This window comes from Phascolarctos cinereus, unplaced genomic scaffold (assembly GCF_003287225.1).
Source record: "Phascolarctos cinereus isolate Bilbo 61053 unplaced genomic scaffold, phaCin_HiC Scaffold_726;HRSCAF=1367, whole genome shotgun sequence".
Taxonomy (NCBI): Eukaryota; Metazoa; Chordata; class Mammalia; order Diprotodontia; family Phascolarctidae; genus Phascolarctos; species Phascolarctos cinereus.
In genome coordinates, this window is record NW_027556098.1 from 150,257,454 (window position 1) to 150,284,057 (window position 26,604).

General features: G+C 36.4%; 1 protein-coding gene and 1 pseudogene across 1 annotated transcript in view; one reads left to right on the forward strand and one right to left on the reverse strand.

Annotated features, from left to right (window-relative positions):
• The window catches only part of DPP10 (dipeptidyl peptidase like 10), a 956,967-nt gene that overhangs the window by 318,243 nt on the left and 612,120 nt on the right, over positions 1-26,604 (reverse strand). The gene's annotated exons all lie outside the window — the stretch shown is intronic.
• Positions 4,114-15,882, forward strand: LOC110198562 (eukaryotic translation initiation factor 5B-like; annotated as a pseudogene).

The window sequence follows — 26,604 nt, forward strand, 5'->3', positions numbered from 1 at the left end:
TAGTCAACCTCCAATGGGTTAATAGTGTGGTTTATCCTGGGGTTTAATTGCAAGAATGGTTTGAGGGGAAACCATTATCATTGGTACACCAAAACCTCATCTTTTTTTCTTCACTATTATTGTTGGACACCTCACCAACTTGTAATGTTAATTACCCAGGGGTTTTTAAAATGGGGCCCATGCATATACAACTTGGGTAAAGAGAAAATTATATTTTATTTTCACTAATTTTTAAATTGTCTTCAGCATTTCTTTGCATTATGAATATAGGTAAAAAATCATTATTCTGAGAAGGGGTCCCTATTCATCACCAGATTGCCACCATGATCCACACATGGGCACACAATTCAATTAAAAATAGGTAAATTAGAAACACTTCATTGACACCTTTGGTTAGAAAGAAGATAAGCTCCTTAAGGTCAGGGCCACATTTTTTGTGCATTTCAGTGTCTGCACCATAGTAGGTACTTAATAAATTCTTGATTGATTGTCCTTAATCAGTGGAAATATACTCTGAATTTAATAAACAAAAAGCTTCCAAAACAATAATTAAAGAATTAATATTTCAAGAGGAAATATGTATTTTCAATAATTATACTTGTTGTGATTGCTGTCACTTCAAGTTTGCATCACCTTAGTCGGTAATTACAACTCAGTGACATAGTCACTACAAACATTATCCAAATTTATGGAAGAGGATAATCTGATCTGAACTCTATCATAAAAGATTATGTAATCTTCCTGGGATCATAAAAACCAGAAAGCAATGGGAGCCAGGATTCAAACCCAGTTCACATGACAATGTGTAACAACTTTAGAAAATAGTCTTCCTAAAGAGAATAAAAGTGCAGAGAGCCTGAGTAATCTTTCTTAATCTCATTTGCTATATTATTACCCATAACACACCCTTAATGGTGGGTCATGCCCATTGATGTCTTTTCTTCTCTCTTATCTTTCACTTACAGACTCTACTAATTCCTTTTTTTTTTTTAGGCAATTGGGGTTAAATGACTTGCCTAGGGTCATACAACCAGCAAGTGTCAAGTGGTTGGTCTGAGGCAAGATTTGAACTCAGGTCCTCCTGACTTCAGGGCTGGTGCTCTATCCACTGTGCCACCTAGCTGCTTCAAGACTGTACCAATTGCAACCAAATTAATTATTGCTAACATTGTAGAGACAGCTGTGGTCTAAGACTTGTGACTCAGTAGCAGGTTCTGCTGTTTAGAGATAAGAAAGGGTCCGGTTGTATAAAGCTTGGAACAGATAGGAGACAGATGTTTGTGTTGTGCTCTGACTCTCCACACCCCTCCAGGATTACATACCTAGGAAAAGCAGGCTAGATTTATAGAGATTGCCTGATGCCAGAAGTTTAAAGAGGCTTAGTGGCAGGACAAGATCCACCAGGGAGAGAAGAAGCATGAATGAGACCCAAGCATGTTCTTCAGGAAGATTGTGGAGGGTGTCTGACTATCTGCTAATTAATTACAGGGCAAGATTAAGATGTCTAATAAATCTGGTCATCCTTTAGGGACGTAATACAATGGGTCTGGGTAGGGGCATCTAGTAAAGCCTGAAACAGTAGAGCTGTGTGTTGAAGGCAGGCATCCATTTCTTTTCATGGACATATGCATCTACCCTCCCCATCCATTCTGTCTCCCTTCTACTAGTTGTCCTTGAGAGCAGGGCTTGTATTGCTTTCTTTCTTTTTATTTTTCTCTTCAGCAATTAGTACAGCATCTAGAACATGACAAACACTTCCTTCCCTCCTTCCTTTTTTTTTTCTTTCCTCCTCCTTCCTTCCTTCCTTCCTTCCTTCCTTCCCTCCTTCCTTCCTTCCTTCCTTCCTTCCTTCCCTCCCTCCTCCTTCCTTCCTTCCTTCCTACCTTCCCTCCTTCCTTCCTTCCTTCCTTCCTTCCTTCCTTCCTTCCTTCCTTCCTTCCTTCCTTCCTTCCTTCCTTCCTTCCTCCTTCCTTCCTTCCTTCCTTCTTCCTCCTTCCTTCCTTCCTTCCTTCCTTCCTTCCTTCCCTCCCTCCCTCCTTCCTTCCTTCCTTCCTTCCTACCTTCCCTCCTTCCTTCCTTCCTTCCTTCCTTCCTTCCCTCCCTCCCTCCTTCCTTCCTTCCTTCCTTCCTACCTTCCCTCCTTCCTTCCTTCCTTCCTTCCTTCCTTCCTTCCTTCCTTCCCTTCCTTCCTTCCTACCTTCCCTCCTTCCTTCCTTCCTTCCTTCCTACCTTCCCTCCCTCCTTCCTTCCTTCCTTCCTTCCTTCCTTCCTTCCTTGCTTCCTTCCTTCCCTCCCTCCTTCCTCCTTCCCTCCTTCCTTCCTTCCTCCTTCCTTCCTTCCTTCCTTCCTCCCTACCTCCTTCCTTTCCTTCCCTCCTTCCTTCCTTCCTTGCTTCCTTCCTTCCTTCCTTCCTTCCTTCCTTCCTTCTTCCTTCCTTCCCTCCTTCTTTTTTTTTCTTTCCCTCCTTCCTTCCTTCTTCCTTCCTTCCTTCCTTCCTTCCTTCCTTCCTTCCTTCCTTCCCTTCCTCCCTACCTCCCTCCTTCCTTCCTTCCTTCCTTCCTTCCTTGCTTCCTTCCTGCTTCCTTCCTTCCCTCCCTCCTTCCCTCCTTCTCCTTCCTTCCTTCCTTCCTTCCTTCCTTCCTTCCTTCCTTCCTCCTTCCTTCCTTCCTCCCTTCCTTCCTTCCTTCCTCCCTTCCTTCCTCCTTCCTCCCTTCCTTCCTTCCTTCCTCCTTCCTTCCTTCCTTCCTCCTTCCTTCCTTCCTTCCCTTCCTTCCTCCTTCCTTCCTTCCTTCCTTCCTCCCTTCCTTCCTCCCTACCTCCCTCCTTTCCTTCCCTCCTTCCTTCCTTCCTTCCTTCCTTCCTTCCTTCCTTCCTTCCTTCCTTCCTTCCTTCCCTCCCTCCCTCCCTCCCTCCTTCCTCCTTCCTTCCTTCCTTCCTTCCTTCCTTCCTTCCTTCCCTTCCTTCCTTCCTTCCTTCCTTCCTCCCTTCCTTCCTCCCTACCTCCCTCCTTTCCTTCCCTCCTTCCTTCCTTCCTTCCTTCCTTCCTTCCCTCCCTCCCTCCTTCCTTCCTTCCTTCCTTCCTCCTTCCCTCCTTCCTTCCTTCCTTCCTTCCTTCCTTCCTTCCTTCCTTCCTCCTTCTCTCTAAAGCTAAAGCCCAGGTTTGTGAATGTGACTATACTATCACTCCTGAATTGCATCATCAACTACTTACGAGACATTTTAAACTAAATGTCCAGAAGATATCTCAGACTAAACATATTAAAAACAGAATTCATTCCATTTCCATTTGAAATATAGTCCTCCACTGGAAATCTATGTTTCTATCCAGAAAAAATCTTTTAGTCACGTAGCTTCCTAACCTCATAGCAAGACTTGCCTTGCTCTATTTTTTTCCATCAGTCACCAAGCTTCTATCTTTCACATATTGTTCTCTCTACCCCTAGTGTCACAACAGTAGTTCAAGCTCTCATTTCTTCCCCTTTCAATAGTCTTCTTTCTAAAAGTTAATTGATCTAATTTACTCAAGACTTTTCTCCTCCAATCCATTCTCCGCCCATTCTCGATAGTGAATTTTTAAACATAACTCTAATCACGTAATCCTCTAACTAAATACATTTTACTGTCTCTCAGTTAGTTTTGGCGTCCAACAGAAATGCCTCTACTTCACATTTGTGGTCCTTTCCCACCTAGATACAACTCACCTCTCCAGTATTATTATACATCTGTCCCCATTATGCTTCCTACCCCACAAACAAAATGCCCTTCATATTTTTCCTCTTTTATCACATCCCATCTATCATTTCTTCGCCTTTATATAACGTACTTCCTGCTAAAATTTATGTCTTACTATCCCTAGTTTCCTCAAAGCTTAAAGAGCCACCTTCCATGCCATGCTGTTTCTGATCCCCCACATGTTATATTTATGATATATATGTTGGATATCCTCTTATCTGCTTGTTTGTATATTTGTGTATGTATACATATGTACATATGTAATACTCATATAAGCATATATATATGAATATAACATATAAAATACTTATCTATATATCCACACATATACATGTCTATGTGTGCATATCCTATCTGATACTATGATCAACACTGAAGAGGATGCAGCTTCATCCATGTTCCATGCACTGCAGCAATGGCACAAATGTTGAAGACTGCGGTATAAATTTTACCTCTTTTACCTGTCGAGTGAAGGCAAAATATTGAATTGGGTATATGAGAAAACAAAAAGCACATACTTGATCCTAAAGTCTAACAAGTAAGAGGGAAAAAAAATCAATGCAACATGCACTGCAGCTGTGTTTTTTCCCCTACGACGATGATGTAGAAAATGGCCAAGTGTGGGGAGGATGTGGGAAGTCCTGGCTATGCTTATAAACCAAATGCATGCATAGTCAAAGTTTCTTTCATTTAACCCTAGATAATATAAAGACATCTCTATAGCAACCCAGGTGTAGTGTTACATAGTTTTCAACTCCATGCTACAGAACATTTTGCAAGAGTAAAATACATGATAACGTATAATTAGACTACTTTTTTCAGACAATAGCCTGGTGACATAATTTTTTATTTACATACAGTGTGTTGGTAGTCCTATTTAAGCACAGTCTTAGAAATCTAAGCCACAGAAAGTGAAACTGATGTTTTAATTGAAGTTAATGAAAGGAGAATATATTTCTGCTTTAGAACGATGTTCAAGACCTTTTTTGGCAAATACATTTTTGATTAAAAAAATACCAAAATACTCAATAGCTTGTAGTCACTGTGTTCCATCTGTGATACTTACATTGTTATATATCATTTAGAAGATTTAGGTAATCCAAGAACATGTGTTACTTCTTTGTTAACTCTCTGAATTATTATTATAGCTAATATTGCAGATACCTAATATTGATTAATTCTAATCATTTTCCTTAGTCCTTTAGAGGTATGTTTTTTTTCTTGAATTATTTAAAAGATATTCTCTTGTGCAGACTATTGTGTTTAGTAATGCTACAGAGTTTGTTAAAGGACTTAACTTTATATTTAATTCACTCATTTAGCTTGACTGTAGATTGTTGGGAGTTAAACTGCTTTAAATCAATTAAGCATTTCAGTCACACAGCAACAGAAATCACCCAGTAGGTATGCCAAATGTAGAGCTATATACACTTCAACCCCTAAGCTATACACTATAGCTTCCCTGAAGCTAGGATATAGTGAGGGACTCAGGTTATATGGTGGGAGATGGGTCTACTCTCTACCTATGAGGGAACAATGTAATACCTTTAAATATGTAAAAGGGAAATTTATTCCTAATAATATTTCATGTATATAATACAAGTAATGTATCCTTATATAATCATTATATCAAGCTCAATGTTCCAGTCTTGACAGTACCATAAGGCATTTTGTGGGGAAATGCCTCAGCTCCACAAACATAGTTATTGAAAATAACTTCAATTTTCCCAACTTTCAATGATAACCCACTATAAATATATCACAGTCAATCGGCTTCAATGCTTTGTGTTTTAGTTTCCTGAGCTATAAAATTGGGAATAGACAGGTAATGATTCCTGAACTTTATTCATTTCTTTGCAATTCTATGGTTCCATGAATTTGTCACCCATGAATTTACCTAAATGAGATTCACTAGTCTATTGACTACTATAATATGAGCCTTTAAGAACCCATCCCTAATTCTAGAATTTAAGAAATTTCTATCTATACACTTCATCACTTTTAAAATGTTGATTAGAGACTCTTAAACCAATATATCTAAAAAAGAAGAGTCACACTTCTTTTATTTTACAGACACTATAGTGAATGGATTTCTGACTAGTAATTACTATTTCAAAAGACGTGTAATTGACATGTTTGTTCTTTTAAGAATTTCAGATTTTCTCTCTTCCAGGAAATGTTTTTTCATCAGGAAAGTTTGCTCTCTAAATGATCACATATTCTGAGTTTATAATTCTGATATTTTACTGTAGAAAATGTGACTAGAAAAGTTGTAAGGAAGCATTTTTAAAATATGGATTTTCTTTACAAGTATGCTATTGAGACAGTCTGGCCAATTTAGGTAAATGCGTATTTTCTTCCCCTATCCAGCCTTGCTGCTCTGAGCACACTAGGTAATTGCACCACCTTCTCCTTCATTTTGGTTCTGCAGCTATAGTCTCATGAGCTCATTTATTACTCGTTTTCAATCAACTAAGCTGTTATGGGTGTCAGAAGCACAGAAAGGGAAGGGCATAGTGGCAAATGATGAAGTTTTCACATTGTCTCTCTTTCTATCCATAAATAAACATCCCTTTGAAATCATAACCTTCAAAAGCAAGAAAAAACAGATCCCATAAACTTTTTACCACATGTAATTCTTAAGCAATGTCATTTATGCTCAGCTATAATAGTTCCAATTTTGACCATGGTTTTACATATGTACATTTATTTTAAGCTTTTATCTTCTCACATCCTCAGATAAAATATGAGAAAAACTCAGTTATAAAGAGTGATGTTTGTAAACTGAATTTCATTCAGTATATATATATAACCCTTAAACCAGATGTCTACACCAAGTTCCCTCCCCTGGGCAAAATAGATTGAAACTCTGCCATGAACATTATTCTATAATTCCTGAACAATTGGTGACAACTGGTTTCTTCTGAAGGGAATATGGTAGAAGGTTAGAGGATTTTGATGGTAACTTGTTTTAAGGTGAAATTCCTGATTTTTCTCAATGGGGCAGACATATCAGATAGAAAACTGGATACATTCAACTGAATACGCATTTATTAATGGCCCACTATTTGCATGGCTTAGAACTGGACACAATTGGTCAAATGTGTGAGAGAAAAAAGCAAAAGTTATTTGAGGAGCAGATGGTTTCTCTGTTTAATAGAGCTTAACTAGGTTGATAGAAATAATATACCCATTAATGAATAACTAAAGAACAAGTACAAGCAAGCAAATGAATAAGTGTTAAGGAAGCATTCAATTCATTCAAATAACATTCATTTTGTGTACTTTGTGCAAGTTATTGTATTATATGATAATGATACAAAGCAAACAAAAAAAATTGCCCCTCCCTCTGATACACACATACATATATCCATACGTGTGTGTGTGCGTGCGCGTGAATCTGGGCTCATGAATTTATGTGTATATATACACCTGAATGGATTATGTTGCCAAAAATAAATATACCTTTCACATTACCTCTTTATTTTCTAGTCTTTTAATTTGGCTTATGGGCATCTAACTTCTGAAGGGGGCATTATTTTTATTTATCATGTAAACATTTGCTAAGTAAATTTTAAAGCAAATCAGGTAACTCATATATTGATGTAGTTTCTATTTGTTATTCTCTTTCTACCAATTATAATTCATAGTAGATATTTCTCATTAAGAACAGATCCTTCCTCAGAAAAAAGTGATAGCAAAATTACAATTATGAAAAATTAAGAACTTCAGCACACTTCCAATTCCTCAAGTCTATAAACTCAATTACTTAGTTTAAGAACTTTATTAAAGCATCAACGGCATATTCATTAAACTGTAAATTGTGGGTTTTTAATTTTTTTAATTTATAAATTTATTTATTTTCAGTTTTCAATATTTACTTCCACAAGATTTTGAGTTTCAAATTTTCACCCCATCTCACCCCTCCTCCCACCCCAAGATGGCATGCATTCTGAATATCCCTTCCCCTAGTCTGTCCTCTCTTCTATCTTTTACCCCCTTTTCTTATCCCCTTCCCCTTCTATTTTCCTATAGGGCAGGACAGACTTCTGTACCCCATTTCCTGTATTTCTTATTTCCCAGTAGCATGTGAAATCATTTTTTTTAAACACATGTTTTTACAACTTTAGGTTTCAATTCTTCTCCCTTACTCCCTCCCCTCATTGAAAAGGCAAGCAACTCAATATAGGTTGTACATGTGCAGTTATGCACAACACTTCCATAGTAGACATGTTGCAAAAAACTAACTCTATTTCCCTTAATCCTATCCTGCCCTCCCATTTATTCTATTCTTTCTTTTGACCCTGTCCTCCTCAGAAGTATTTGCTTCTGATTACCCCTTTCCAATCTGCCCTCCTCTCTATCATCCCCCTGCTCTCTTGTCCCCTTCTCCCCCTATTTTCCATAGGGTAAGACAGATTTCCATACCCAATTGAATGTGTATGTTATTCCCTCCTTAAGCCAAATCCTATGAGAATAAGATTCACTCATTCCCTCTCACCTTCCCCCATTTCCCCTCCACTGTAAGAGCATTTTCTTTTCTGTTTTTTTTTTGTGAGATAATTTACCCCATTCTACCTTTCCCTTTCTTCTTCTCCAAATATAATCCTCTCTCATCCCTTAATTTTATTCTCCAGATATGACCCCTTAATCTTCAACTCACCCTGTGCCCTCTATCTATCTGTCTGTCTATCTATCTATCTATCTATCTATCTATCTATCTATCTATCTATCTATCTATCTATCTACCTATACATACATGTAATTTTTTCCTCCAACTACCCTAATACTGACAAAGGTCTCATGAGTTATAAATATCATCTTTCCATACAGGAATGTAAACAGTTCAACCTTAATAAGTCTCTTATGATTTCTCTTTCCTGTTTACCTCTTCATGTTCACTTGAGTCTTGTATTTGAAAGTCAAATTTTCTATTCAGCTCTGGTCTTTTCATCAAGAATGCTTGAAAGTCCTCTATTTCACTGAATGACCATTTTTTCCCCTGAAGGATTATACTCAGTTTTGCTGGGTAGGTGATTCTTGGTTGTAATCCTATCTCCTTTGCCCTCTGGAATATTATATTCCATGCCCTGAGGTCCTTTAATGTAGAAGCTGCTAAATCCTGTGTTATCCTGATTGTGTTTCCACAGTACTTGAATTGTTTCTTTCTGGCAGCTTGTAATATTTTTCTTGACCTGGGAACTCTGGAATTTGGCTATATTCCTAGGAGTTTTCCTTTGGGGATCTCTTTCAGGAGGAGATCTGTGGATTCTTTCAATTTCTATTTTGCCCTCTGGTTCTATATATCAGGGCAGTTTTCCTTGATAATTTCTTGAAAGATGATGTCTAGGCTCTTTTTTTGATCATGGCTTTCAGATAGTCCAATAATTTTTAAATTCTCTCTCTTGGATCTATTTTCCAGGTCAGTTGATTTTCCAATGAGATATTTCACATTGTTTTCTATTTTTGCATTCTTTTGGATTTGTTTTACAGTGTCTTGATTTCTCATAAAGTCACTAGCTTCCAATTGCTCTATTCTAATTTTTAAGGAAGTATTTTCTTCAGTAATCTTTTGGACTTCCTTTTCCATTTGGCCAATTTTTCTTTTTAGGGCATTCTTCTCCTCATTGGCTTTTTGGACCTCTTTTGCCATTTGGGTTAGGCTATTTTTTAAGGTGTTATTTTCTTCAGTATTTTTTGGGTCTCCTTTAGCAAGCTGTTGACTTGTTTTTCATGATTTTCTTGCATCGCTGTCATTTCTCTTCCCAGTTTTTCCTCTACTTCTCTTACTTGTTTCTCAAAATCCCTTTTGAGCTCTTCTAAGGCCTGGGACGGATTCATATTTTTCTTGGAGGCTTTGGATGTAGGAGCTTTGACTTTGTTGTCTTCTTCTGGTTGTATATTTTGATCTTCTTTGTCACCAAAGTAAAATAATATAGTCTGACTCTTTTTGCACTGCTTGCTCATGATCCCAGCCAATTACTTGAGTTTTAAACTCTTTGTTAAGGTAAGAGTCTGCTTCCAATGTGGAGAATGTACTGTCCCAAGCTTTGGGTTTATATAGCTGTTTTCAGGGATACTTGTAGGGACCCGTAAATTTTCAGTTCTTCCAAGGTGCTATGATAAGGGGCAAGGTGTTTACTCCTTTCCTGGCCTGTGCTGTGATCTGCTAGTGACCACAAGGACTCCTTCCTGTCCTGGAACTGTGAGGAAGGTTTCCTGTCCACAGCCACTACAAGCTCCACCACGCCAGCACTCCTCCTCACCCCAAAGTCCCGTCTAGAACTTGACCTAGATCCAAGCATGGGCAAAGCAAGGGATTCCTGCCTCAGCACCAGCAGAGAGATCCCTGCAATTCCACACTGATCAGCCACTGGATTCCCCCTTATTCTGTGGACCAGAAGCTCATGAGTCAGCTGCCCCCACCTAGGGCCGTGCTCTTGGGGAATGAAGCTGAGACTTTACCTTCCTGTCTCAGCACCTCAGGAACAGACTTTTCCCACTGACCTTCTAAGTTGTCTTTGGCGTTCCTGGGTTGAAAAGTTTGGAAGCTGCAACAGCTGCCCACAATTAAGTCCTCTGAGGCCTGTTCCAGGTTTGCTGTGGCCTGTCCTGTGCTTAGCTCCCAGCCTGGCAAGATATACCTTTCTCATCAATCATCCAGGTTGTCTTCGGCTGGAAATTTTTTTCACTCTGTCTTTTTGTGGGTTAAGCTGCCTTCGAATTTTTTTAGAGCTATTTTTGTAGGTATTTGGAGGGGTTTGGGGGAGAGCTCAAGCAAGTTGCTGCTTTCGCTCCACCATCTTGGCTCTGCCCCCTGGGTTTTTCTTATGAAGTCAGATAATTCGTATGTGAAAAACACTGAAAAGTTTAAAGAATTATATAAGTTATCATTGTCTTTTTTTTTTCATTTGGAATGCATTTACTTCTGATAGTCCATGAAAGATTGTATAAATAGTTGGAGAAAATGGATACCTCCTCTTAAGAGGTTAATAAAATAAATCTGAGGATCTAGATGTGTACCCCAAACAATTAGAGAAAAATGAGGAGACATAAGCAAAGGACATTACATTGCATTTCAAATATCAATTGTTTTCATGTATGGAGTAAGATATTATAGTATTCTCTATAACTAGTTGTTCAGTTGACAAACATTTACTATACAAGTTTTGGGGATATAAAGAAAAATAAATATATCAATCCTGTTCTTAAGGAGCTTAAAGTAATAGGGAGACAACTTGAAAACAACAATATATATCATATAATCAATGAAAGGAAGGCATTATCATTGATGGGGATAAAGAAATGCTTACTGTAGAAAGGAGAATTTTATCTGGGGCTTGAAGAATACCAGTGAAGCCAGAGGGCTGAGATGAAGAGAGGGAGAGCATTCCAGGCACAAGGGAGAGCAAGTAGAAATGCTTGGAATCAGAAAATGGAATTTCTTTTGTGAAAAATAGCAAAGGGGCCTGTGTCAATCGATCATGTCGTACATAGGAAGGAGGAAAAGGAAGGGGTCAGAGGCCTGGAAAATTAGGGGGGAGTAATATTGAAAAGGGTTTTGATAGTGGAGTAAAAGAATGACTTGCTTAAGCTCTCTCCTAAACCCCTCCAAATACCTACAAAAATGGCTCTAAACAAATTCTAGAGCAGCAGAACCCACAAAAAGACAGAGTAAAACAAATTTCCAGCCCAAGACAACCTGAATGGTTGATGGGAAAGTTCAGTTGCAACAGACTGGGAGAAGAGTGCAATTAAGCCTGGGCCACACAGGGAAAGACTGGGCCTCAGGCAACCTGGAGCACATGTCATAGGACTGAATCAGCAGCTATGGTGGTTTCCAGACTTTTCCATCCACAAATGCCAAAGACAACTTTGAGGTCATTAAGAAAGGTCTGTCAGTGGTGAGCTGGGTCTGAGAAGCTGCGGCGGCGGTGGTGGCGGCAGGACAGAGAGCTGGACCAGCTGGGGGCTGTGGGTCAGTAAGGGGCTGAGCGAAGGTACTGGAGTCGCGAAAGCTATTGTCATGTGATAGGGAAGAAGCAGAACACGAATGAGGACAGTGCCAAGGATGATATTGATCTTGAAGCCTTGGCTGCAGAAATAGAGGGAGTTGGTGCTGCCAAGGAACAATTAGTCATCAAAGGGTAAAAAGAAAAAGGATAAGAAGAAACAAGATTTTGATGAGGATGATATCATGAAAGAGATTGAAGAGTTGTCTTTAGAAGCACAGGGAGTCAAGATTGACCGAGAAACTACTGCAGTAAAGGCAGCAGAAAACAATGAAGAAGAATTCAGTACTTCTAAGGAAGAAAGAAAAAAAGAAAGGGCAGAAGGGCAAAAAACAAAGTTTGGATGATGATAGTGAAGAAGCAGAGGAGAAAGAGTCAAAATCAAGAAAGACCTCCAGAACAAAAATAGAACCACTTTCTGGAAGTGAAGATGATAATTTTGATAAACTTTCTAAGAAAGGTAAAGGGAAAACTCAGAAATCAAATAAAGAAGCAGATGGTTCAGAAGAGGATGAAGGGACTATTAAAAAAGGTAAAGCCCGGACTAGAGCAGATTCATCAGGTGGGAGTGGTGATGACTCTGATGACTTTTCTCAGTCTAGAAAAGCACAGAAAAGGAATCAAAAAACCAAATCAGCTCTTCATGTTGAAAGTGGGAATGAAGATGATGACTCTTCTTTCAAAATAAAAACAGTGGCACAAAAGAAAGCAGAAAAAAAAGAGCGAGAATGAAAAAAGAGAGATGAAGAAAAGGCACAATTGAGAAAATTGAAAGAAAAAGAAGAGTCTGAAAGTGGTAAAAAAAAAGAACAAACAAAGCAGAAAGAAACTCAGAAAAAACCAGAGGAAGATGCTTTAAAATCCAGAGTGGATCTTGATGCTAGAGCAGCTCCTACCTCAGAAGAAAAGGGAGATACTCTCACAACTACAGAAGCTGATGATAATGAAAGTGACAAAAAGAAGAAAGATAAGAGAAAAAAGAAAGGAGAAAAGGAGGAGAAAGAAAAGGAGAAAGAAAAGAAAAAAGGTCCTAGCAAAGCCACTGTTAAAGCTATGCAGGAAGCCCTTGCTAAAGGGCTAAAGAAGAAGAAGACAGAAGAGAGCAGAGGAGGAACGCATCCGATGACTTGAAGAGTTAGAAGCCAAATGTAAGGAAGAGGAATGATTAGAGCAAGAAAAGAGAGAAAGAGAGAAGCAAAAAGAAAAAGAAAGAAAAGAATGATTGAAAAAGGAAGGCAAGCTTTTGACGAAATCCCAGATAGAAGCCAGAGCTAGAGCTGAGGCTACTCTTAAACTTCTCCAAGCTCAGGGTGTTGAAGTGCCATCTAAAGATTCTTTGCCAAAGAAGAGGCCAATATATGAAGATAAAAAGAGGAAAAAACCACAGCCACAACAAAAAAATAAAGAAGAAACAATAGAAGTGAGTGTTCCAGTAGAAGTTACAGAACAAGCTATTCCAGAAAAAGAAGAGTCCCTGCCTCTTGTGGAACCAGAAGAAGAAGAAGAAGAAGAAGAAGAAAGAAGAAGAAGAAGAAGAAGAAGAAGAAGAAGAAGAAGAAGAAGAAGAAGAAGAGAAGAAGAAGAAAGTGAAGATACTGGTTTGGATGATTGGGAAGCAATGGCTAGTGATGAAGAAAGAGAGAAGGAAAGAAACACTGTGCATATTGAAGTAAAAGAAAACCCTGAAGTAGAAGAGGAAGAGGAAGAAGAAGAAGAGGAAGAGGAGGAGGAAGAGAGTGAGGATGAGGAAGATGAAGGAGAAAGTGGTGGAAGTGAAGGTGATGATGAAGAAGAAAAGGTTTCAGATGAAAAAGATACTGGGAAGCCATCAATAGACAAAAAACAAAGTAAAGTACTCAGCTCTGACTCTGAATATGACTCAGATGATGACCGAACTAAAGAAGAGCAGGCCTATGATAAAGCAAAGAGGGGAATTGAGAAACGGAGACTTGAAAATAGCAAAAACGTAAATACAGAAAAATTAAGAGCCCCTGTTATCTGTGTACTAGGACACGTAGATACAGGAAAGACTAAAATTTTAGATAAGCTCCGTCATACTCATGTACAAGATGGTGAAGCAGGTGATATTACTCAGCAAATAGGAGCCACTAATGTTCCCCTTGAAGCTATTAATGAACAGACAAAGATGGTGAAGAACTTTGACAGAGAGAACATAAAGATTCCTGGGATGCTTATAATTGATACACCAGGCCATGAATCTTTCAGTAATCTTAGGAACAGAGGGAGCTCACTTTGTGATATTGCCATTTTAGTTGTTGATATCATGCATGGTTTGGAGCCACAGACAATTGAATCTATCAACCTACTGAAATCTAAAAAGTGTCCCTTCATTGTTGCACTCAATAAGGTTGATCGATTGTATGACTGGAAAAAGAGCCCAGATTCGGATGTGGTGGCAACTTTAAAGAAGCAGAAGAAGAACGCCAAGGATGAGTTTGAGGAGCGGGCAAAGGCCATCATTGTGGAGTTTGCACAGCAGGGCCTGAATGCTGCTTTGTTCTATGACAGTAAGGATCCTCATACTTTTGTTTCCTTGGTTCCTACCTTGGCTCATACTGGAGACGGCATGGGAAGTCTGATTGCACTTCTTGTTGAATTAACTCAGACTATGCTGAGCAAGAGACTGGCACAGTGTGAGGAACTGAGAGCTCAGGTTATGGAGGTTAAAGCACTTCCTAGCATGGGTACCACAATAGATGTAATATTGATAAATGGGCATCTAAAGGAAGGAGATACAATTATTGTTCCTGGAGTGGAAGGTCCCATTGTAACCCAGATTAGAGGTCTTCTGTTACCTCCTCCCATGAAGGAACTTCGAGTGAAGAATCAATATGAGAAACATAAAGAAGTAGAAGCTGCTCAAGGTGTAAAGATTCTTGGAAAAGACTTGGAGAAAACATTAGCTGGTTTGCCACTGCTAGTGGCTCATAAAGAGGATGAAGTCCCAGTTCTCAAAGATGAGTTGATTCACAAATTAAAACAGACATTAAATGCTATCAAATTAGAAGAAAAAGGTGTCTATGTGCAGGCTTCCACGTTGGGCTCTTTAGAGGCATTACTTGAATTTTTCAAAACTTCAGAAGTACCATATGCTGGAATTAACATAGGCCCTGTTCATAAAAAAAGATGTTATGAAGGCTTCAGTGATGTTGGAACATGATCCTCAATATGCAGTAATTTTGGCTTTTGATGTGAGGATTGAATGTGATGCTCAGGAAATGGCTGATAGTTTAGGAGTCCGGATTTTTAGTGCAGAAATTATTTACCATTTTTTTTGATGCTTTTACGAAATATAGGCAAGACTATAAGAAACAGAAGCAAGAAGAATTCAAACATATTGCAGTATTTCCCTGTAAAATGAAAATACTCCCCCATTTTATTTTGAATTCACGAGATCCAACAGTGATGGGTGTAATTGTTGAAGCAGGTCAAGTGAAACAAGGCATGCCCATGTGTGTACCTAGTAAAAATTTTGTTGAGATTGGAATAGTTACAAGTATTGAAGCAAATCATAAGCAAGTAGATATTACAAAAAAGGGCCAAGAAGTCTGTGTCAAAATAAAGCCTATTCCTGGAGAATCTCCCAAAATGTATGGAAGACATTTTGAAGCTACAGACATTCTTGTTAGCAAGATCAGTCGACAATCCATTGATGCATTGAAGGATTGGTTCAGAGATGAAATGCAGAAGAGTGACTGGCAACTTATTGTGGAGCTGAAGAAAGTATTTAAAATCATCTAATTTTTCCACAGTGGGCAGGAAAAGTAGTAAACTTACTATTCTGTTGTATTGTCACCAAGAAAACCAAGGAAAAACAAAAAACAATTGAGAAACAATGTGTTGGACTTTGATGGACTTAAGTTTGGAAGGAAAAAATAGGTGGATAAAATGTTTTCCATGAGAAACCAAGAAACTTACACTGGTTTGACAGTGGTCAATTTACATGTCCCCACACTTCCAATGTGCCTGTTCACCTGTCCCATTACCTTTCCCTTCCCTTCTTTACTGGCTGCTGTTTAAAGTTTGCCCTATCCCAAATTTGAATTTTTATTACAGAACTAAAGCTCTTTCAATTTTATACTGATTAAATCAGTACTGCAGTATTTGATTAACCAAGCTTCTGAAGACTTTGTGATTCTTGGAGTTTTTGATGTAAGAAATACTTCTTTATTTATGCATATTCTTTCCTCGGTGATTTTCCAGCATTCTGCTTTGTGCCTATAGAAATTTTTTAAAATAGAAAATTAGGTAATATGATATTTCTGTATTTGCTTTGTGTGAAACAATGATGTAAAGCATAGCTGGCTGCCTTTTATTGCTTGTACAATCCATGGAAGTCAACATAAACTGTAATTATTACAATACAGAGCCACAAATAAAGGGAATGGACACTGAAAAAAAAAAAAAAGAAAGTTCTGTCAGATTTTAGTGAGAGAGGAGCTCAGTTCTGCCCCAGTCCTGATGCAGCCCCAGGGTGGTGGCTGTTTCTGGCATTCTCAGCCCACAGATGGTAGGGGCATCAAACGACTTATCAGAGGGAGATCACAGGGACCTCTTTGCTGGTGCTGAGGCAGGATTCTTTTGCTTTGCTTGTGCTTGAATCTGGGTTGCAGTCCTGGGTGGTGGTCACAAGGCAAGGAGGAGCATTGGTGTGGTGGAGCTTCTGGTGTAGTGGAGAGAGAATCCCCCTCACAGTTCCAAGGCAGAAAAGAGTGCTTGTCATCACTCGTAGACCAGAGCACAGGCCAGGAAAGGAGTAAACACCTTGCTTTTGATCATACCACCTTTGAACATACCACACTGGAAGAAGTAAAAATGTACAGGTCCCTAGAAGTATCTCTGAAAACAGCTCCACAAAAACCCTGAAACTTGGGACAATACATCCTCCCAACTAGAAACAGACCCCTACCTTAACAAAGAGTTTAAAAGTTAAGTAATTGGCTGGGAACATGAGCAAACAGTGCAAAAACAACAACAACAAAAAACTCAGACCATAGAATCTTACTTTGATGACAAAGAAGATCAAAACATAAAACAAAAGGAAGACAACAAAATCAAAGCTCCTACATCCAAAGCCTCCCAAGAAAAATATGAATCAATATCAGGCCATAGAAGAGTTCAAAAAGAATTTGAGAAGCAAGTAAGAGAAGTAGAGGAAAAACAGGGAAGAGAAATGAGAATGATACAAAAAATCATACAGAACAAGTCAACAGCTTGCTAAAGGAGACCCCCCTAAAAAAAATACTGAAGAAAATAATACTTTAAAAAAATAGCCCAAGCCAAATGGCAAAAGAGGTCCAAAATGCCAATGAAGAGAAGAATGTTGTAAAAAGCAGAATTAGCCAAATAAAAAGGAAGTCCAAAAGCTCACTAAAGAAAATAATTACTTAAAAAGTAGAATGGAGCAAATGGAAGCTAATAACTTCATGAGAAATCAAAGAAATTATAAAACAAAACCAAAAGAATGAAAAAAAATGGAAGACAATGTGAAATATCTCATTGGAAAAACAACTGACCTGCAACATAGATCCAGGAGAGATAATTTTAAAATTATTGGACTACTCTCACACTAAAATAGTAATAAGTTGAAATAGTAATAGTATTAATGGTATTAATTGCAACAAGGTCATTATAATAAAACTTAATTTGAAAGGATGGAATCAGTGATTTTTATTGTATGGAACTTACTTCCTGCTGCCAGTTTGGCATTTCTCCATTGCCCATAATTTTAGAGAAAATCTTAGAACATTGAGAAATTAAACAGTAGCTTGCTCACCCTTACAAAGCCTATTATGTGTCACAGGTTAGAATAAAATCAAGTTTTTTTTCTGTTTCCAAGGCCAAGCATCCACTATTCTATGTCTTTTTCTCTTTTAAATAGCAATTTAAAAATTAAAAATAATACTACCTTATTTCATATAATATTTCATAATAAAAAAATCACAGATACTATATAATTTAATTCTCAAAATAAATGTGTGTATAAGCAGGACAAATATCATTGTCTCTGTTTCATAGATCAAGAAAAAAAGAGATATAGAATGATTACCTAATTTGCCCAACATCAAACAGCCAGAAAATGGCAGATCCTAAATCTTTTGATGGAACAGTATTTCAGAAATTGAGTGTTTCGTAGTCATGAAGAATTGGCTTTTAATCCTACCTCAGAATTTACTAGCTGTGAGACCCTAGACCAGTCACAATAGCTGGGTTTCCATTCTGTAATCTGAAAAAAAAGGAGACTGAACTTAATGTCATACTACATTCCTCTGGGCCTAAATCTATAATTTTATGATGACTCAATCCAGTCAATGTTCTTTTTTTTTTTTTCATGCCTGATGCAGACCAGAGGTAAGGTCCTAGAAATTTTGGTCTCTACTTTCCCAGCCTATTTCAATCTTAATGTTACTGATCAAATCTTGAAGGCAAATTTGCCCAAGCTTCGAGATGTCATTGAAAGCAATATAATGGAAATTAGTGTTCGAAACTGCTAAATAATTCTAGCTAGGAGTTTTCAAGAATGTAAAATATTGCCTTCTTTCCCTTGAAACTTTAAAATATGATGTACTGTTAATACATTCTAAAACCGAACTGTGGTATTTGGTGGCTGTCTCATATGTATACACACATATCCATCCCAACACACACACACACACACACACACACACACACACACACACACACACACACATATATATATATCTATATCTATATATAGATATATATATATGTATACATATATGTGTATATGTTCAATATGTATATTATAGGTATATATACATACATATTTTTGTACCTATGTATAGACACTATTCACTATGGTTTATTTCCTTTATGAATTTTATTTTATGCATTCAAAAACATTTTAAATGTTTAAACACAAGTATTTTGCTTTATGCATTTAAAAATATTTTTCTAAAGAGTCCATAGATTTCATCAGATTGCCCAAGATGTCTATGATACAACAAATATTAAGAATGCATACCTTAGATCCTTTTCTAGCTACACATGTTAATTTCCTGAAAATAAGTAAAGGACCATATATTTATTTGTAATAAAATTTAGTTGATTAGATCCAGAATATTGTCTTAGCTTGTTATGTTCTTTTTTGGATCCTGTTTCTAACTCCAATTTGGTACTTCTTCCTTTTTGTTTGGGTCATCTTTAAATCTAATTTAATCCAAATGCTTTACTTTAGTGACTAAGAATATTGAGGTGAATATGGTACAGCGGAAAGAATATTAGCTAAGGAGTCAGAAGGAATAGTTTGAAGTCTTAAGGATGCAGGAAAGCAATAGGCCATTTCCTCACTATTTGTTGTTGTGGAAAGAAGGAAACATTATCCTATTTTGATTATTCCACCAGTCATCTACATGAGCCTCCCCACAGAGGTACCTACCTTCCCCCTATACACTATTGCCTAACACTATGAAAGGTCTTCACCTTGAGGTTGAGCACAAAGGGATATTAATAACTTACCTTCCTCAAACATAGTAAGTGCTTAATTCTTGTTGATTGACTAACTTAGTTCAAATGTTTTTTTTTAAGGGATTCAAAATGAATATTTGTTTTTAAATGGAAAAGATCAAAGTTGTACATATTTGTATAATGGGTACAGGAGAGGGAGAGAGTGGAAATAATGGAGAACAAATACAAATTTTTAAGTGACAGACTTTGCTTAAAAGCTGACATCTTACCATATGACCTACATTTCAAGCTTTCTCTTTTTGAAAGAAGTAATGAAAATACTAAAGAATAGACATTAAATATTTTGAAAGCTGTTGTGATGAAGAACATCCTTTAATTTTTGAATATGCAAAACCTAAAAACGTCTCCAAAAATAAAGAGAATGAATCTAACTCAGAAGAGGTTTATTTTTGGGTACAACGGTAGATACCTCCAGCATAGATTCTGAGAGGACACTGATCTGAGGTGATTGTGCTTCCAAAGATTAAGCCCAGTACATACCATGCTAGCATTTTAAATTAATTCTTTTTTTTTTTTAATGACACAATGGATATTGATTCAGCTCTGGAGTCACAAAGACCTGACTTAAAATCTAGCCTCAGATGCATCCTTATTGCATGACCCTAAGCAAATTATTTAACTTCTGTCTTAGTTTCCTCAACTATAAAATAGAGATAATTTTCAATGCTTGAACCTTATTCTCATCCATATTCGCTTGAAGAGGGAGAGATATGCACAATCAGAGGAATATAGAAATCTATCTTACCTGACAGGGAAGTAGGAGGGACGGACATTAAATAAAGGGGGTGGGGGTAGGGACTGAGAGAAGGAAGGTCAGATCAGGGGAGGCAGTAGACACAGTGAGGGATAAAGCCATACTTGCTTGAGTAACTAAGAATAGTACTCCAGGTGTGGTTTGAGCAGGGCAGAGTTCAATGGAAATAGAATCATATAATCTTCTTAGTATTGGAAACAATATCACTCACAGTAATATGGCCTTCAGTTGTTTTAGCTCCTCTGACTGCCACATCATATTATTGACTTACTGAAAAAATATGTTCTTTAAGCCCCTGTCATTAAATTGAACCTGTTAACATTTGTATTTAAAATTATTTCACTTTCATATTGTTCTTTTAACTCCTGTTATATTCCTTTAAAAATCATATACAAACATTCTATTTTCTGATTTGTTTTTAACACTTGCTTCTTACTCCTTGAAATCACATGTACTCCAATCCCTACAGAGGAAGATGATATTTGTAACTCTTAAAAACTGTATCAATAACAGTACAAATAGAAGAAATAAACATACAGGGTAAGGGTATAAGGTGTGTTTGAGGGAATGACATAAAAATAAGGGATGAGAAAGAGGAGTAAAATGGGTGCTGAAGGAAGGGAGAGGTAGAATGGGGTAAATTATCTCACATGAAGAGGTGTGAAAGACCTATTATGCTGGAGAGGAACATGGTCTCCATCTACATCTTCAAAATATTTGTTTGCAAATTATTTGCAAAGCAAAATAACCTTTGCTTTATGCTCCCAATTTGAGGAAATATGATATCACACTGCTTAACCATTCCTTTAGTCCTCATGATCTAATTTGACTACTTCCTTTCAAGTGATTATTTCTTGACTCTCCTAGCCTCTGGGTTTTCAACAACTTTTATATTTGATGTTACTGAAAATTATTGCAATAATACTTGGTTGATCTTCCTGCAACAAGTCTCCAATGACTCCAGTCTATCCACTACTCAATTGACAATGTGGCACTTCCTAATGCATCAGTCCAATTGTCAACATCCCCCAATAAACTCCAGTAGCTATTTGTTACCTCTAGTTTCAAATATAAAATCATGTGATAGGAATTCAAATCTTTTCATAAACTATTCTCCTGCACTTTTGCAATTTTTATACACCCTGGCACCACCATCCCCTCACCAGCCACGTACTCTTTGATTTGGCACTGGCTTCCTCCCTGTTCTTGGAACCAGACCCTCTTAGTAGCCCCAAAGGGATTTTCTTTGGCTGTCTCCCATGCCTTTAATGGACTTTCTCTTCTACTCTGCTTCCTGGCTTCCCTTGCTTCCTTCAAGTTTTAGTTAAAATCTCACCTTTTACAGGAAGCCTTTCTTAATTCTAGTGTCTTCATTCTATTTCTTATTTACTATATATCCTGTATAAAGGTTGTTTTTATTTGGTGGCCACATTGTCTTCCCCACTATATTTTCAGTTTCTTGAGAGCGGGGACTATCTTTTCACTCTCATTGTGTTTAATACTGTACCTGGTATATAGGAGTCCCTTAATAAATTTTTATTGATTGACCAAATACATATTGGGCATTGTGAAAGGTGCTTGGAATAAAAGGAAATAATAATAAATATTCCCTGACCTTACAAAGCGTACATTGCATGAGGTGTTCTGCTTGTTTTCCAAGGAATATTTCTTCTTTCTTGTTGTTATTCCATTTTATTTGGTGGGTTTTTTTTCCCTTGCCATTTCAAGATAACTTAGAGGAGCCAGGCAGAATCTATATTGTATTTTTCAGTAGAATATAATATAACTGCACTTAGGGACTATCTCAATTTTATATTTAATATTTATATTTTAGAGATACCTTATACATAGCAGTAGGTTTTTGTATATAGTAGGTACCCAATAAATCCATACAAGGTAATGTATTGATTGATCACATTTCTATATGATAGATCTTGTCCTCACTCTTACTATACATAACAGTTCTTATTTATAAATAATGCACTAATTCATAGATAGCAAATCTAATTGTTAAGTTTTCTCTCTCATCTTATACAATGCTCATGTTTGCTGAAAGGAAATTTCCCTCAGGTCCCCTGCAGTGATTAGACATCTCACATAGGAATTCTACTGAAATATAAAGGGGAATATCTTCCAAGAAAAACATACTTCTTCAACCTCTCTAAGGGGATGAGGAAGCACGGTTACTGAAGTTTCATAGCCTGATTATAAGCCAAGTAGAAGCCATTAGTTTCTGATCAATTCTGAAAAGATTTATTGAAAAACATCTTTCACTTGCTTGAAAAAGAAGTTTTATATATATATATATACATATATATGTGTATGCATGCTTGTGTATGTATCACATATATGTGTACTGTATATGTAGTGTGTATATGTTACATATATATACATATATGTATATATACACACATATTGTGTATTTATAGTGTGCATGTGTATTTGCCAGAGCTCTTTCCCTGCCAGAATCTGAAATTTTTCATCTCACTCTAAGATTATTTAATACATTAAAATCATTAAACAACAATATTTATCAACATAGCCTTTCCATATAATGCTAGGGGAAAAGGGGAATGATGTAAGAGTACTGTGAAAGAGATTCAACTAAATGAGATTTTTTTCTCATTTATCTCTTTTCACTGCCAAAAAGGAAATATATTCAAAACAAAACCAAATTAGTGACTGTAACAGCCTAATGAAAATGCAGGGGAAAGTTTAATTCTGTATGTTTTCCAAATAGTATTTTGATAAAATGCAGCTTTCTAAAAAGTAACATATGGGTTTTCCCATTTATTAATGTGACAGCTTGAAAGTGGTTGTGTTTCTATCCATGAGTTTTTAAAAGGTAAATTTCACAGTTTTACTGCAGGTGGTTTGACTGTTGTACAAAACCCACTGCTAGCCTCAAAATCACACAATACTTAACATTTAAGTTCTGCTCTTTATTTTAGTTACTTCTGTTGAAGGGAGGGATATTAGTATATAGGGTTACAAATACTCTGAAAAATTACGATTAGGGATTTGGGAATAATCTGATCACCAATTTTGCAAAAATTCATCCACTTTACAAACATAGGAAATGGCCCTAACAATTAAAGCAGCAAAAATGTACAGTATAGAAAGACATGGAAACATAAATTCCTCATTGTTTATTCACTTTATGGCTCCACCATTCAACCTTACTTATCTCCCCTAGAATTCTTAGATTGACAGTCACTATCAAGTCAGTGTACACGTTAGTTAACTTACTATCTACCAACACTGAATGAATTGCTGAATCGCCATGAACTATCATTTTTAAGAATTCAGTAGCACAAACAAAATTAAAAAAACTGTAAATTTAATTTTTAAGCAGTGGTAGTACATTACCATCCTAAAGAGCAATAGAAATTATCTGGGATTTTTGTTTTTAAAGCAAATACTTGTACATAGATAAGACTATGAGGAATAATTAATAAGGCACTGTTAAACTAAGCAATTTTCTTTATAGGTTCACTTATTAGCGGTGGCTATACATTTCTCATCGTGTGTGTGTGTGTGTGTGTGTGTGCGCGCGCGTGTGTGTGACGTGTACATACTCATTGAATGGTCAGTATTGGAAATAAGATCGTTCTGCTCTAAGAAACGTGATATAATACATCCTTCACAGCCTAAATTATTATAGTAAGAAGAACAGAGCTCCATTGTTATATGATTTTCAAGTTAAGAGGAGTAGTTTTAACATGACATTAAAAAAGTAGTTGAATTGTGAATTTTAGTACAAAATGAATGGCTTGAAGATGCTTGAGAAGTTAGCTGATTTACAGAATAATGGATATCTCAAAATACAGTATGCTACTAGTACATGGAAATTGCTAAGTAGCTATTGTTTCTAATGGCAATCTTCCATTCATTTGCAAAAGGAAATCCTTTATTTATTAGTAAAATTGCCAAGATGGAACTTCAATATAAACCAGTGAGTTTTTTTTTTCCTACTAACTATAACCATTTGAAAACTGAGCATAATTTAGCATAGGCTGTCTTTGTGTTCAAAAAGTCTGGCTTTCTTTTCATTGAACTAAACAGCAGACAAAAAAGACATCTTTCCTTCTTCCATTCCCTCAAGTTTACAGAGAAGAATTAAAACTGCAAAAAAGAACAGCTGTGACCTATGCTTGCTAAGTGGTTTGTGATTAGGAGAGACATTGTAGTATAATCCCAAAGCTTGTTATTTAATTCCTTAATGATCATAAGAAAGATTATCCTTGTCCAATATTACTACAACATATATTATTAAAAACATTTTCCCTAATAAATAGGTATATTTCAAAGCTTTTCCCTTTCAAAAGATTAACTACATATGCCTCATTGATTCCCATTTTTGATTCCCATTTTTTGTCATGTGTTGTCTTTTTCAATAACCATTATAATATTTATTAAGCACAGATTGTATCTCACACTGTGCTAGAATTTTGTAATGGAAAGACAATTCCTGCCTTCAAGGACCCTTCCTCCTCTACTTAGTGGATCACAATTAGGCAACAGTGTGAAATTTACAAAACAATGTTTTCTAAACAGAAAAGCCACTGTGACAGGTACTAAAAGACAAGTCTTATCTAAAATAAAACAAGTTTCTTTTTTTATTGAAGTTTAAACCTTATAGGGAGATATGAAATATCTCACACACACATGTATGTATGTATATATACGTATGTATACACACACACATATATATGTATGTCACACATACAGGTCTGATGTTAGACATACATCCCTTATTCAGTAAACTCTAGAGTCCTCTAGGATCAAATACAAAATATGCTCTTTGGCATTTAAAATCCTTTATAACCTAACACTCTCCTACTTTTTCAGTCTTCTTATATCGTTCTCCCCAACATGTGCTCTTCTATCCAGTGACACTGACCTCATGACTCTTCCAAGAAAAAACACAATTCACGAATCTGGACATTTTCTTTTTAAAATTTAATATTTCCCCCAATTACATGTAAAAAATTTTTAAAATTTGTTTAAAAAACTGAATTCCAAATTCTTTCTCACCCTCCATCCACTCCCTCCTTCACTGAGAAGGCAAACAACTTAATATAGATTATACATACACTATTATGCAAAACATATCCATGTAAGCAATGTTGTGAAAGAAAATACAGAAAAAAAAAAGAAAAAGAAAGCAAAAATATGCTTTAATCTGCATTCAGACTACATCAGTTCTTTCTCTGGTGGTGGATATCATTTTTTCATCACAAGTTCTTCAGAATTTTCTTGGATTACTGTATTGCGGAGAAAAATTAAGTAATTCAAAGTTGATCATCATACAATATTGATGTTACTATATGCAGTGTTCCCCTGGTTCATTTCATTTGTATCAGTTCATGTAAGACTTTCCAGGTTTTTCTGAGAGCATCCTGCTGATCATTTCTTATAACACAAAAGCATTTCATCACAATCATATGCAATAACTTTTTCAGCCATTCCCCAATTAATGGACATCCTCTCAATTTCCAATTATTTGCCACCGCTAAAAGAGCTGCTATAAATATTTTTATACATATAAGTTTTCTCCCCCTTGCCCTTTTATCTCTTTGAAATATAGATGTAGTAGTGGGTATTGCTGGGTCAGAGGATACGTATGGCTTTATGGCCTTTTGGGCATAGTTCCAAATTGTTCTCCATAATGGTTGAATCAGTTCGCCACTCCACCAATAGTGCATTAGTGTATCAATTTTCCCACATCACTAACAATTATTATTTTCCTTTTTTGTCACATTGGCTAATCTGACAGATTTGTTTTAATTTTCATTTTTCTAGTTAATGGTGATTTAGAGCATTTTTTCACATAGCTATAGATAGCTTTGATTACTTTGTCTGAAAACTATCTGTTCATACCTTTTGTCCATTTATCAATTGAGGAATAGCTCTTATTTCTATAAATTTAACTCAGTTCTCTCTCTCTCTCTCTCTCTCTCTCTCTCTCTCTCTATATATTATATATATATATATATATATATATATGTATATATATATACGTATATATATATATATATATATATATACATATATATATATATAGAGAGAGAGAGAGAGAGATAGATAGATAGAAAGACAGATAGATAGACAGATATATATAGATAGATAGATAGATAGATAGACAGATAGATAGACAGATATTATATTATATATATATATATATATATATATATATGTATGAGAAATGAGGTCTTTATTAGAGAAACTTGCTGTAATTTTTTACTATGTATTTCCTTCCATCCTATTTTTCCTTTATTTATCCTACTCTCTCTCTCTCTCTCTCCCTTTACCCTGTCCATTCTCAAAAGTGTTTTGCTTCTAAATCTTGTGTTATCTTGATTGTGTTTCAACAATACTTGAATTGTTTCTTGCTGGCTGCTTGCAATATTTTCTCCTTGACCTGGGAGCTCTGGAATTTGATTACAATATTCCTAGGAGTTTTCTTTGGGGATCTCTTTCAGTAGGTGATTGGTGGATTCTTTCAATTTCTATTTTGTCCTCTGATTCTAAAATGTCAGGGCAGTTTTCCTTAATAATTTCTTGAAAGATGATGTCTAGACTTTTTTTTGTGAT